Consider the following 14845-nt stretch of genomic DNA (forward strand, 5'->3'; position numbering starts at 1 on the left):
GTAAATGGAAAGGTTATGCTGGATTTTCCATTGYTAGCCTAAGGGTTTACTCTGACATCCATGGATGGGTTAAACTCAAGTGCCTAAAGCAATGACTGCCTTCCCCCAGTCCTGTCTCTAGCTAGGGAGGATGGATCACAGGGGAACAATGCCTGGGGTCCCACAGTTTGTACTCCGGGCTATTTAACTGCCTTTGACTTGGGATGGAGGATGTAAACTGGGCCTCTGCATGGCTGCTTCAAATCCACTTGGTTTCCCTTGCTGCTGGAATGTCTCTCTCCAGGGTTGGGCAGAGCAGGCAGCTGCAGGCTGTGCTCAGATGGGAAATGGAACTGTCTGCTCCCAGCGGTGATCCCTGAAGGTGAAGAATTGCTACATGGGGGAAAAAARCAGCACACAAGAATACTGTGCCAAATGAAGATATCCTGTATAAGAGAGGAAACTTCATAGCTTTCTCCAAGGCCAAAAGGGCAGCAGTAATAGGTCACAGGCAGCAGGTAGACCCAGTCGCTGTGTGTGGCTTTTGTCAACTTGTAAATCCTTTAAGGGCTGATTTCATCATTACCTAAGATTTCCATTGCAATTCATCTGAGAAAGCTGTGCATGGAATACATGCAGAAACACTGCATTTTCAGAAAAATAGTAATTTTCTGTGGATTGTGTGAATTCAGCAGTGTTGCATACATGTTAAACCCTCTGATTATGTATTAATCTCCTTGCCTAAGATTGCTATTTTTAATTCAGACCTCCATGTTTGAAGAAGTCTGCCCAGGACAAGTAAAYGAAATTTACCTTACTACATGGAACATTTTGCTCAGTTCTGTTTTCTAAAAGAATCAACATGTTTTGATTCTTTTAAAATAAGGGACCTTAACTTGAAGGAATATTAGATCTTGCAAAATATTTGTGAAAATATTACAATCCCACAGGCTAATGRTTTTATTGAAGAGCGTGGGGTTTGTTAAGAAACAAAGCCTTTCCTTTTCTTATCCTAGAGGGGACAGGCAGGTTTGTTTTTTAATTCCTGTGGGATAAAATGCAAGCCAGTAGCAAATACGTGAACAGAGCCTGCAGGAGCTAAAGCAGTTGCATGAGGTATCTTCGTGGTAATGCTTGGAGTTGGTGGAGAGTGCTCACTTCCTTTGTTTAAAGGAAAGCAATTTTATCCCTTGTGCTCCTTTTATTTGTGTGTGTGTGTGTGTGTGTGTATATATATATATATATGTATTTATAAATACAAACACCTGAGTTCTCTATTGTAGCTGTTTTGTTTTCTGAGAGTTTGAGTTCAGTTTTGTTCAATGACTTGTAGCTTTTAATTAAGGCTTGATAGCTGTAATAATTTCATCTCATCAAAACCTGCATAGCAAGTACTTTATTTATTAAAAGGAAGTTTTTTCACTGAATGAAATAATTTTCTTACTTTAAATTTTGTTCTGCTCTGCATGAGGAAAAGTTAGAATACCTAAGTGTGGAGTATTGTTATCTATTTTGCATCAATGGTAACATTTACAGTTATCAATAAACTTGKCTATATTTTATTCTTGTTTTGGTGCAAACAGACATACCAAAAAAGTAGGTATTTTTGTAGTGGGCTTTTAAATTATTTGTGTATTATTTGTGATTAGGAATGCAAAAGCATTACAGCTGAAAGTGATAAATTGTGAAAATGTACATTTTTGTGATCTTGAGCATATTAATAGTGGGGAATTAATAAAAATCCAAGACAGTGGAATTTACCTCGCCAATCTGGATGTTTGCAGCTGAACCAGGTCACACTGGGCTCTTTGCCTTGTCAGTGGAAGGCAGTGGCACATGGAAGCCAAAGGGGTGGGTCTCTAGAAGAGACTGGTTCTCTTTACTGCTATAGTGGAAGCTGGCAGTGGTCAGCATAAATCTCTAATTTAATCTAATTAATCTAATCTCTAATGCCCTAAATATTTGAAGTTAGGTGAAATTAATGTTGTCCCAAGAATCCAGAAAGGACATACTGAAACAGATCTGGTGACTTATCGGGTGTCAGAGATGCTAGCCAAATCATGCCAGGAGGAGGCATGGGAGGTGAAAACAGAGGAGCTTCAGGTATGGATAATCATGAGTCTTAGAGATAAATGCAGAAAAAATTCTACACAGGGCCTTAAGAAACACTGAGACAGGTTTGGGGCTGCACTCAGTTTTAGCCAGTTTCTCTGGTACTATATTTTACATATATATAAAGCAAAAAATACAAATCTGTTTATGTATAAATAAATACATATATATACATATATTTGRGGGAGTGTGTGTATATAAGAAAAATGCATTAAAAAAACTCATCCTCAGTAAAGTGCAAAAAAACCTTTTTTCAGTTCTCTGAAGAAARCTGGCACTATGTAAGTGACAGGTGCTGCAGGATCTTTTCCCGTCAGTGGCAGAGACAAATTTTCTGTTCAAATCCAGAAGCACACAGTCATTACGATTTTTTTTTAAATGCAGTGTGTAGGCAGCCTAAACCAGGATGTGTTTATTATTTACTATTTTTAGTTTAGCAAGAAGAAGAAACCATTCTGAAGCCTCAGCATCAGATTTGGATTTTTCCATGAACTTGAAAATGTGTGTTAGGAGTTTAACAGAACAACTGAAGAAATGTATATCTTATATGGATTAAAATGTCATGGGTTTTGAATGTCATCTTTTTTTAAAACTGCATCTCAAAAAATGTATGAACCACATTCCACATTTCATTTTAACTCCAAAAGAAATACTGTCAGTACTCATTCTTCAGCTCTGTCACTGAAATGGGATCTTATCTAGTTTGTGGCTACTAAGGTGAAGCTAATTAAAAATTGCTCAGTGTAGTATTTTTGTTGTTGGTAACTTCACCTGCWTAGGGTTAGGGTGTTGAGTTCAATGTCTAGGAAATAGTTTTCAAATGCAGTTTTAAAACTTGCCTAAAGCACAGATTTCAGGCATATGTATGATTTCAAAATAGTTCAGTTGCCCAGAATAAAGATTTGTCCAGTCAAAGCACAAAAAAGTTTTTGTTTTTTTTCCTGGGATTTGGATTTCGCTATTTCTTTATACTTCATCAATACTACAGCAGTCCCGCCTGTGACCCTTTTATGTTAGTACCATAACATCGCTAATGTTTTTTAGAGGCTTCATTTTTATGAAAAGCTCCTGATTTGGAAGAAAAAGCTGGAAATTTGGTGCCACAGAAGACCTGGTCTCTCCCTCTTGCTTTGGGCAGGGTGCTTGAAAGCCACCCTGGCAAGAGAGAAACTTTCCTTTTGGGCCTGGTTTTGTGAGAGGGCAAGGATACAACTCTGTGAGGATTGTATTATTTCTCTTAAAGTTATTTTGGAAAGGAGCCTGGCATGGCTGCTGGGCTGGAGGCATCCCTTGTAGTCTTAATCCAACCCTGACCTCGGCCAGGGATGGAGCCAGGAGCCTTGCAGAGGCTTCTTAAGGTTTGTCAGAAAATTTCCAAAGAGACCTACATGCCTCAGAGGCAGGAGATGATGTACCTAGAAGGGACAGGAGATAAATGCAGAAAACATCTCTCCCTGGGTCTTGGCTGATTTGCATCTCTCTTGATGAACCAGAGATTTGAGTCAGCTCTGTGTCAGCCAGGGCCAGTGAGGGAGGAGGATGTCTGGAGCATTGATGGAAGCTGCGCGTGCTRAACAGTGCTGCTGGGAGCGAAAAATGGCAAGCATGAAAGAAATAGAATGGGTCCTGGASGCTTTAATCTTTTGACATATCCTAGATCTGCAAAATTCTGAGTTTAAATGCCTTGGGAGGCCAATTAACCAAAATACCTTCCTCTCTAGTGAAGCATTTAGCCATAGTTAACATTTCATTGGAATGGAGAGGGAACTAAGTTGAATACACTTGTGCAACCCAAAGCATTCTGTGATTCTGTGGTCTTATAAATGATGAAAATTTTCATTACGTTTCAGATGACAAATAGAGTATTTAGTTATGAAGGAATTTTTAAAGCTATTTTTAGATGGCTTCCAAGCAACAGAAAATGTAGTTCAATGAGCTCTGTTCTCCTGCAATTCTCTGATTGTCACTCACCCCCAGTGGTAGATTAACCCCAGCCAACAGCCAAGTACCCACACAGGTGCTCATTCACTCCACCACCAGCAGGAAGGGGGAAAAAACAGCAAGTAGAGGACCAAGAAAGCTTTTAGGCTGAGATAAACACAGGGGAATCACTTCTCATGCACTGACATGGGCAAAACAGACTTGAGTTGGGGAATCTAACTTAATTTACTGGCAATTAGCGTGTTTAACTACAGATTTGGGTATTGGGAAATGTAAAAATACATTAGAATGCTTAAGAAAAAAACACTGGTCCCCTTTTTCCAGTCTCAACTTCACTCCAGACTCCCCTCCCTTGCTATTAGCACAGGCCATGCTCAGTCCCATCAGTGAGGCAGTGAGCAGAGTAGGGGGTCTGCAGTCAGAATCTGGTGAATTCTCTTGGCCTCTCACTCCCTTCCCAGGCTTCAGTGGGAATCCTTCACAGGCTGCAGTTTTCTCCTTCTAGGTGTACTTGCTCTGATGCTGGCTTGGGTAAGTAATTTCTAAAACACTTAGTATGTTACATGTTAATCATCAGTTTTTATAAAGGTGTTTATATTAAGCTTCTATATTAAGAAGCTTAATATAGCTTCTATCCATGCTACTGGAAGGCGGAAAAAGGAAAAAGTAAAATCTGTGGTTTTTGTTGTCTTCCCTCTTTGCTYCTTTAATGTGCTATCATATGTGCCTGTATTTTTCTATAGGACATGGATTAGAATAAAGTAAAAGGCTCTAAAGGAAGAGGCTCAGAAGGTAAGGGATTAAAATCAATCCTGGAGTGATTCTGGACCTCACACAGGAGATACATAGGAGCTCAAGCAATGACCTAAGGGCAGTAGGAGGTATGGAAAAGACATGACTAGGAGAAGTATGCAAATTCATGAAGGAAGACTTAGCAAGTCTATGGATATTTTCTAGTCTGAACAGCCAGTCTATGACTGAAGATGGGAAAATTTTCCAGTGCATCATCCGCAGAAAGTGTACTTGCAGCTCTTCTTTCTTGCAGCCTAAAATATGACACATTAAATAGATTGTGCCTACTGTAACCCGAGCCTCTCTCAATTGCCCTTTCAAAATAGAGGACTTCATCACYATGAAGGTTCTCCAGAAGAACCTCAGAAGAACAGAGGTGTTTCTTACGTTCCCTGTTCTTACAGCTTCACTTAAGGCGGCTTCTTGTTTGTTGATTGTGTCCCCACATTTGGCATTTTCAGTGCTTCTGCTGCTGCTGCAGCAGGGATGATACACCCAAGAAACACTTCAGCCACTTCCTGTTGCAGCTCTGAATGAGACATGAATGAAAGCAAATTTTGTTTCACAGACTGTGAAAAGCTCATCATGACCAATTGGACCATAAGTCTGTCTTCAGGGACCCCAGAGGTATATTCAGGGAAATACTGAACTCCCTCATTAGACTTTTCAGGTTAGCTTTGAGCATGGGAGCTTGGGAGCTCTCAGGGACAGACATCTGAATCTCAACACATTCCCTAAGTAAGGAGAAAAGTGGGAGTCAAACCTACAGGCTGAGCAGACCCAAAAGGTGAGTTTCTTCTCATCACAACATATGGTGTGAGCATAACTCAGGAAAGCTGCAGATAGAGATAAATGGAATTGAGATATTCCTTAGGGCTTCCACCAAAGTCATGGGAACACAAACAAAACTGTTCAGTAGCCGCCATGGGTGCTCTACTTGGTTTAGTAGCACAAAGCTTCCATGAGTGTTGGAAAAAAGATGTGAGCAGATCATGTTGATTTGTTTTTTTTTCAAGAACCCATGCAAACTACACAAGATTTTAGTTCTGTTCTGGGCAGCTCCAGAACTGCTGCCTTTCTACATAGAACTGCTCTTTGAATTGCTCACAGGCAGAAAAACAAAAAGGCGTGACAGTTCAAACTGTAGAAATGTTATTACAGATGTATTTGTAAAAGGGATGAAAGACATTTTTTTCAGACTGTAAAAGTGGTTTAATAAATGCAGTTYTCAGCAGAGCTAGTCAGAAATGATAGATAGCTGTAATATTTGGTCCCGCAAGTGTAACTTGTCTAGGGCTCCAGAGTACTGCACAGAGTAAGTATGAYACATTTAGGAATCAAATTAGGGCTGTTGGAGTTAGAGCTGCTAGTAGCCCAGCACTTTGCAAATGCTAGGAGAAGGAAGTAAAATACATGATTTAAATAAAAAGAGAACACCATTTGTGTGGAAAGCCACCAGCCTATTTATCTTGTTGCCCTTTCCAAAAAGAGACATAAACCTGAAAAAATACCAGCCCAATTAAGTGCATAAAATACTGGTTTTGATCAAGAGTTTATTAAGTAAATGAATATGACTATGTTGACTGTACCTTGGTGAGTCACAAATGTGAACTATTAATAGAAAAATACATGGATATTAATTAACAGAGTGGTTTCATGACAGCTATATATTTGAATATGTTAAAAAAGGAATTATAGCTGTAGATAATTTTAGTGCCCTAGATGCATGTAATTTAGTAACAAAGCAAATGTTTCCTCTGAGATGCTGCCAGTAATTAGAAATTCCCAGTTTCTTGCCAAGCATTAAAYCATGCAGCCTTTGAGTGGAATCCCTTCTCCTCCTACACTTCTAATTTCAGCTAAGACTATAGAGCTGACCCTTATTTTCTTTTCTTTAACAGTTTTTGGGGAAACTGAGGGGGAAAGAGACTGAATTATCTGCACTTTTGAAAGCATATGCCTTTTTTCAGCTGTCTGGCTACTTCTACCTGTCAGTGAATCCTGATACACCTTTTTCTGTTTGACTAAAAGGCCAGATAACATGTACTGATTTTCCTATCAGAACATGATCAAATCCCTTAACATTTCCTGGGCAAACTGAACAGATACCACTCACTTATTTTAAGGTTCATCTTCAGTCTTCAAATCTTTCCAATAATGTGGTTATGAATTCCTCCATCTTGTACTCCAAATATTAGGTGCAAGGCTTAGCATTTGCATCAGTCTTGCAAGAGCATTTTGTAAAGAGAAAATTATAGAAAAACTCAATTTCTGCCTGGCATTCTTCTGTCTTCACACCCAACAACTGCAACGAGATCTRTCTGTTTATTCCCCAAAGTCCTCTTTTTCAGCTGAAATGTAAATGAGCATTTTCAACACTCCAAGGCAAAATCTATCYCTAAACACAAGGTTGGTCTGAGATGCAGAAGACAGATTTGACAGGCAATGTTGTCAGCTGGTAAGATGGGTAGGGGAGTACCAAAAATTGATAGTATTTTAAGTCTAGGATACCCCAAAACCTATGGGCACTTCACTATGCAAGTGTCCAGCTGCAAACCATCTAGGACTATGGCTGTTCTTGAGCCTGACAGCAGCACATACACAGCCAGGTTATGTACTTGGTGTGTTTTTTGTCTCCACATGTGTGTTACCATAGGACTTTCCATGTAAGTATCTGCAGAAATTTGGACTGGGTAAATTAAGGTCAGCTAAAGACAACCASATTTACATGTCCTTGAACCATAAAAGTTGTTTAGCTTATTCTATGATCTGAGCAAAAGGATCACAGAGTAGGTTTGGATCTGGTTTTTTTTATGATTGACTGATTAATTCCAATAAAGACACAAATAAGTCTTAGAAAAATTATCTGACACTGGTAGCCAAAAAAGAAATCCCTTAAAATTCAGAGACAAATGAGGACTCAGAGGAAAAAAAACCCATCAGAAATAAACACATGGTCACGAAAATACTCCAAAACCCCCAGAAAAAGAACCCAAAAACACCAAACATCAGAATAATGGAAAAAGCAACAGGTTAATTACTTATTGTGAGAACAGAGAATCACCACAGATGACTAGTCTTCCCAAAGGCAAAGAGAAATAAGAAGCCCACTATGACTGAACCACTCATCCTAGGCATAAAAATGTACCATGAAGAGGGATGGAAAGGATTTGCTCCAATGTTACAGAATTACCAGCATTTTTTATGTCTTTGCATTCCCTACATTTCAAATACTGCAGGCTCCTGGACTGCTACACTGTTCAGGCTCAGTCTGGTGAGTCATTTCTCAAGTTAGAAGTAGACTCCTTAACTAGAAGATTTAAGAAAGGAATAAAAATCTTTTAATTGGAAAAGCTTCTYAACAAGTGTACAGATCAAAAAGTTTTCCAAGTCTATCTACAAGATCTTGCTCCAGAGCAATTTGTCAGTACTGAACACTGTAGATATGAAGTGGGGATACCTGTGTGACCAGACTGAACTCCTTGTGAGCTGGTGCTTAAGACCTAAGAAGCAGGTGGTTAAGACCTAAGAACAGCTGATCAGATGATAAGAACATCTGAGTCTGGCAGCTCCAAATATCTGAAGATGATGTCAGAAAACAAATCACAGAAACATCCTGAAGCTTTTTCCTTTCCAAAAGTTATTCTATCTGAACAGGTTTTGGACATTTGTTTCAGAATGTACAAAAAGTATCAGCTGCATGTAGTAATGGAGATTTTGTCTTTAGAAATTGTCCACACATTTACTCACATGACGTAGAAAAACCCAAACTGAAGATCCCATGGAGAAGGACCTGTGGAACCATAATACTTCTATTATTTTTATTTTTTTTTTCACAATATTTTCTTTCATATGCCTTGTCCCAATAACTTTTTAAATACTTTTAAATGAGACCAGTCTCATAGGGAATGTTTCCTTATTATTTGGGCATGGTAGCTGCCTYTCTTCTCCCCATAAAAGTTCACAGCAACTTCTAAATGTAAAAATGACAAATGTGACAGAGTAAAATAACTAGGTAAATATATATGCTCAAATATTCATTGTCTTTTAGATGAGATGATAAAAACACCCCAGAAACCAAAATCCAAAAGCATTAATCTTTGAGGTAAAATTATGGAAGGTTTTGGGTTTATGTGGAGAATGATAAGGCCTGAAGAAAATTAGTAACAAGTGAGTTCCACTGCCCACAGCAAATTGTGTCTGTAAATACAATCTCCATTCAGACATTACATGGGTCCACTGGAGCAAAACAATACAGTGTACTTACTGTGAAGGACCTGAAAGTATTTTCTGGGCTATCACCGCCTTTACACTTAATTTCTTGGCAATTTGATCACAGAATTGGACAAAAATTTCCCTGTTAAAGACAACAATAAATTAATTTACCACCTTCCTGAGGACAGCGTTGTGCTGTTTCCAGAAGACTCACTTCTTAAATAGACTCCCCCCTCAGAGAGAGAGAAGACTTAAGGACGTTTCCCATCCTAAAAGCTCCAAAATCAAGCAGRCCATTATGCTTCAGATCCAGCTACTAAGTGGACCAGAACTGGACAAGGACATAGCGTTTCCAGTAGTTATGCTCCTTTTATATTCAGTAAGGTAAGCTGAATGAACTTTTTTTTTTTTCCCTCAAGAAAGTGAGCAGTTGCCCAGAGACTTAATCCTACTGCTACAACCCTCCAAAGGATCTCTGCTTCAGGGGTCTCTCTGCTCTATTCTAGTTCAATATATCRTATGGATCAGTTCAGCCCTCCTATTTTTTTTTTTTTAACTGAACATTTTCTGTGTGTATTGAGAAGGTTTAAGAACAGTACCATATAAAGAGTTTATGCTGTGGCTGAGGCATAAGGTCTCCTTCTTGGTGGGAATCAGTGTATGTTGCCAATTGCACTCTGAGAAGCAGCCTTACACCATCCCCAAAAACAATTCAAGTGCCACACTTGGCAGAGAGGCAATGGATGAAAGCTCCAGTAGCCTGGTCTTCTGAGCTGGGGAAGGATGGTGCAAGGTCAAGCCAGGAGTGGAGAGCTGCTTCTTGTCAGGGAACAAGGACCAAAGGCGGCTGACAGGAGCAATCATCAACCACTGGGAGTCTGAGGAGCTGGTCAGCTGGAGAGCAGCTGCACAGCAGGCATAAACACATTCCTTGTTCCAAGCAGGTATGCACATGGGCAGCCTCCTTCAAGCAACTCCAAAGGCTTGTTCATTAGGTAGACTCATGAACATCAGCTGAGATGTATTTGTTCCAAATGAATGSATTGAGTTCACTTGATTAATGAATTGAAAAAGATCTTGAGGCTGACCTGTTGACTTACTAGAGCAAAATACCACTTCTTTTTCAGAAAACAGTAAAATGGACAAATGAATTTGAGCACTGCAATAAAARCTCCTTAACATCTTGATTTTTTATACCAAAATGTAATTTTTATCATGGCGCTGGTGTACTCTGAGATGTTTTTTGGGATGTTTCATTAGTTAGTARCCCAATTTAACATTCCTTCTCTGGTTGTTTTGACCTTAATGGTATACTACCTCACAGAGTACATTTGACTGCAAAAGACACCTCTCATTAGATTTTCAGCCAGGCTTTCCAWCTGCATGGCTGATGAGAGTGGTCTCTCCGTGCTCCTCAGTGAGGGTGCAGATGAGCTTTCATCACATGACCTGGCAGATGTGATGGATGCAGTCATGTCAGAGTCACCGGGCAGAATGTGACAACTCACCACTTGACTTCACCTTGATCTCTTCTCCAGTCAGGCGATATGGGAGGTTTGCTTCTTACAGCTGGTCTTTCGTCTTCTTTGTTACTCTCAGGAGGTCAGGCAGATTCATCACCTTCCTCACTGAAGAGGAGATCACAGCATTTCAAAGCAGAAGCTGGTGGCCCTGTCACCAACTTTGTGCTTCTCAGTGGAACCCTGTGTCTACTGTTGCTACTAGCAGAATATTCTTCCTGAAAAACACAGCCTSGTATTGCAGACCAGGGTCAGTTTTAGCAGCAGCAGCAGGGGCCATGCTATTTAACACATGCAAAATGCTACTTTTTTYCAGCTATTTTACAAAAACAAGACCTGATTGATTGCTTCTTTACAGTGTAATAAAAATGCAAGCATCTTTTGCAGATTTAATGCAAAAAGCAAAGCAGTAATTGTCACTTTAAACTTTCTCCTTAAGCTTAAAGAAAAATAAATATTCAACCAATCAATAAAGGAAATATATGTTTGATACTATGGGTGGAGAAGATGAGCCAACCCACATTTGTGTGTTTCTTAAATTTTTGTCTCATACACCTGCAAGAATTTTGCATTTAGTATSACTATTTGCCTTCTGAAGACTATATAACCTATTTTTTTTTTTAATTGCAGAAACTGCAAAGAGGAAAAGGGTATGAAATATGCAAAATGTTCAGGCAGGTTTAGTTAACTGATTGAGCCACTATGTGTGTTCTTGATCTGAGCAACAGTCAGGACATACTGCTGGCTTACACTGACATTATAATTGCTGAGAATGTTAGTTTACTGAGAGCCCTCTAAAAATAATTTTCTATAATTAATTCCCAATTAGAGGACATGAAGTACTCTTCGTTTAATAATGAGAAAATAGCTACATCATACTGTAACTTCTTTTAATAAATATTTTAATCAAATTAACAGACTATTTGCCTATTTTAATAACGTATTTTCAAATSTGCAAACTAAGCTTGTTAAAAAGAAGTGAAGCACATTTTTGAAGGTGCCTTTGTTTTTTTTCTTTTTGTTAAGGCTTGTAACTTTAATCGTTTAGGCTGGTGCGTGTGAAAAAATAATGACAGGTTTTTTAATTTGCAAACAGCCACAATTTTTAGCAGTGATGYATGGGTTATACTGATATGACTCACACATGATCCATTTTCTGTTTGAAAAAACCCCACCCACTGCACCAAAGCCAGAACCTACATAGTTTTCTCAGTCATTTAAAAAAGGAACATAGAGTGCTGAATATACCTTTCTGCTTGATGTACAGCAGCATGGCAATTTAGAAGTCCCTCTAAGAAAATATAAAGCTGAAAACTGCAAAAACGGAAAGCAGTATCTCTATATACCTGTCTTTATGTACCAGGGAGGAGACATATCTTCTTAGGAATACATCTTCAAAAACTCTAACAAATTCAGGGATGCTAGAGAAAAAGAAAATCACTCATTGGCAATACGTAATTATAGAAGTATGTAATGGATATGGTATTGCCCATTTGACTCTTACTGGTGGGTTTTCCCCATCTATTTTTCTTCTAAAGAGAATTCCCTTATGRTCACAAGAACTGATCATCCAAAGGTTTCTAATCATACTCCTGAAAACTGCGAAGCATTTTCAAGTATTGCACTGTAATTGGTTTAGCAAAGAAGATAACAAGTGCTGGCAAGCACAACATGCATTAAGGTAAAAAAAAAAAATCAAAATATTTTTTCATGGTGTTTGATGGGGTTTTTTTTTGTATCAAAATCTCAGCTGCTAGCACCCTTTACCAGAAAGTACCAAATACAGAAATACTTGACGTACAAAAGCTGATCTCCTGTATTGCACTGAGTGTCTTTTTGGTATATTTTCGTGAATTTTGTTAGTTAGTTTGACAGTTGTACCTTACACTTAGTTAAGGATATGGGGAACTTAAAGATACAAGTAAATTCTGCTAAACCCATTTCCAGGTGGGACCAGCAACCCAGAGACATGTTCTTGCAAAACTGTGAGTTATAACACAGAATTGCACTAGATTAGAAGTAGTGCTTGCTGATCTTCTTCATTCAGATTTACATGACTGTGGTGTTGACCTTAGTACTTTGGGGCTAAGAACTGAAATCTCAATTTTATTTTYATTTAGGAGGCTGAGTCTCACCTCCCCCACAAATACAGCAGCTATCCAGACACTCCACTGGCAATTATGACAATAAAGAATGAGATTTTTAAGTGAAAAAAGATGAACTATGAATAGATCATATACAAGGAGACAACAGGCATGGGTTTTTGTTTTTACTGAAGACTTCAGCAATACTTCGTTCACTGCCTACTTTGCAGATAGAAGTTTGAAAACACAACTTTTAGGTGTTTTTAGAAATAATACAAATATCCTGGGTTTACATATCTAAATTCTGCTTAGGCCCCATTCTCAAACAAAACCCAAAAAACAAAACCCTCTCAAAGAGTAGCATAACTATTTTAACATCAACAACAAACAACTGCTCCATTTTTTTTCTGTATAGATACATCTGTCTTGCTTGAACTTAACAGACAGTGACTTTTTTATGAATAAGTCAACATTGTTCTTTCAAACTAACTTCAGAAATTCAACAGAATCCCGTGGACAGCTTTCTTATGATCTTTAATTTCAGTATTTTTCTAATTTGTTCACATACATCTGTTATTCACCAATGCTGAAAAGCAAGATTCTACCTCTTCCCTGAGGACTTTGAAAAGGGCAACTGGCTCTGTTGGAAAATACAGCATTGTCAATGGATATGAATGATCATGCATGGCCCAAGCTCTAAATTAARATAAGTATAACTAACATTTTATTCTTCACCATCCATGCAAAACACTAGAAGCAGCTGTGTGYGCAAAAGTAAACAGTGCATAGTTGTGTTTTTATCTAATGCACTGMATAGTTTACGTAAATCTGCTGTTCAGAAATGTTGCTTGACCAAATGTTAATTTGAGCAAATGAGCTTTTTTTTAAAATAAACACACCTATTAAAATATGGAACTGAGTATACAAATCACAAAGGGGTCTATTTGTTTTGAGGGGTCTGTTTGTTTAAAAATAAATCATCTCAGAAAAAAAGAGTTCATCACTTCCACAGTGTTTAGAAAGCAAACTTCAACACTGTATACTGAAGTCCTTTTTTCTTTTCAACTTGKTAGCACTTGTAACACATACACACAAATATTTTTGCTTTGTTTAACCTGCATAATTCTAGACATATTTGTAAAAATACTGGACTTTCATTACCCCTGTTTCTTTACCTTTAATGTTAAATTGTTTAGTGTTGTTGCATGTTTTTAAACAGGTACTGCAGCTACTGGCCTCAGTGTCTAACACACTGATTTTTATTTGGAAGCAAAAACTATTTGTAGAATTTCTGCAACTTGGAAGGCAATGACTAATAYACAATCTTTTTGGCACACTCAATCTTGTGAAATGTGTCACAGAACTTATCAAATATTTCCAGACACCATATATGTGGCATATCTATTACATATCAACACCAGACATGCAAATACCCCTTGCTAAGAAAATAAATGTAAAATAAGTTTGCAATATATTGTTTACAAGAGGCAGAGAGAAACCTTATTTTTAGAAGTAGTTTACATTAAGGCAAAACTGATAAATACTCCCTTGATTAACCTTTATCAATTCAACTATGGTATATATCCGATTTGAAGATTATGAACTTTGTTCCAGTTCTTCTTGAGGGCAGAGCATTGGGTGGACAGAGTGGACTTTACCGTAAGATATATTCATTCGGCTAACGRCGTGTGGAATACTTTACTTCAGTTAATGCAAGCACAAAGTTTCATTAGGAAAATATCTTCTTTGGGTAATTAGTTTTGGTCTTTTTGTAAAGCAGAGAAAAGAAAAYTTAATCACGCGATTGACAAAAGCCCGATCATCAAGCAGCCAAATACCAAATGACAGAGACTGCACCCATTCTTTCAAGTTCACAAGGCAAGGGCTACTGCAATGCAGACTGAAATGTGACGCCGTGGCGTGGTTTTCATCTAATACTTCTTGAGAAAGGAAATAAAATTTGCTGTTCAGGAACCTTCTGTTAAAAGGAAACAGTTCCAAATAGAACACGCACAAAATTTGCAAATTTCATTTCCTAACTCAGGTACAGTTCAACTATTTTGCAGTGTTATTTTACATGCTTTATTTTGCTCATCATGATATAAGAGGTCTAGATTGCTACTTCACCTATTCTGCTCTGTAGTTCTCTGAAGGACTGTGAAATGTTCAGCCAAAACATCTTTGCCTTAAAGTTTCTGAGAG

The 14845-nt window shown here is 38.2% G+C and overlaps 1 long non-coding RNA gene across 1 annotated transcript; it reads right to left on the minus strand.

Moving 5' to 3' along the window:
• Positions 1-314: 314 nt before the first annotated feature.
• On the minus strand, positions 315-11975 carry LOC130589172 (uncharacterized). Its single transcript, XR_008967070.1, has 4 exons — positions 11906-11975; positions 10548-10667; positions 9092-9181; positions 315-372 (listed from the first exon to the last, which is right to left on the minus strand). It is a non-coding gene; the product is annotated as an uncharacterized LOC130589172 (long non-coding RNA).
• Positions 11976-14845: the final 2870 nt, after the last annotated feature.

Source organism: Malurus melanocephalus, unplaced genomic scaffold (genome assembly GCF_030028575.1).
Source record: "Malurus melanocephalus ecotype Western Australia unplaced genomic scaffold, MMel_1.1 scaffold_25, whole genome shotgun sequence".
In the NCBI taxonomy this organism is placed as follows: domain Eukaryota; kingdom Metazoa; phylum Chordata; class Aves; order Passeriformes; family Maluridae; genus Malurus; species Malurus melanocephalus.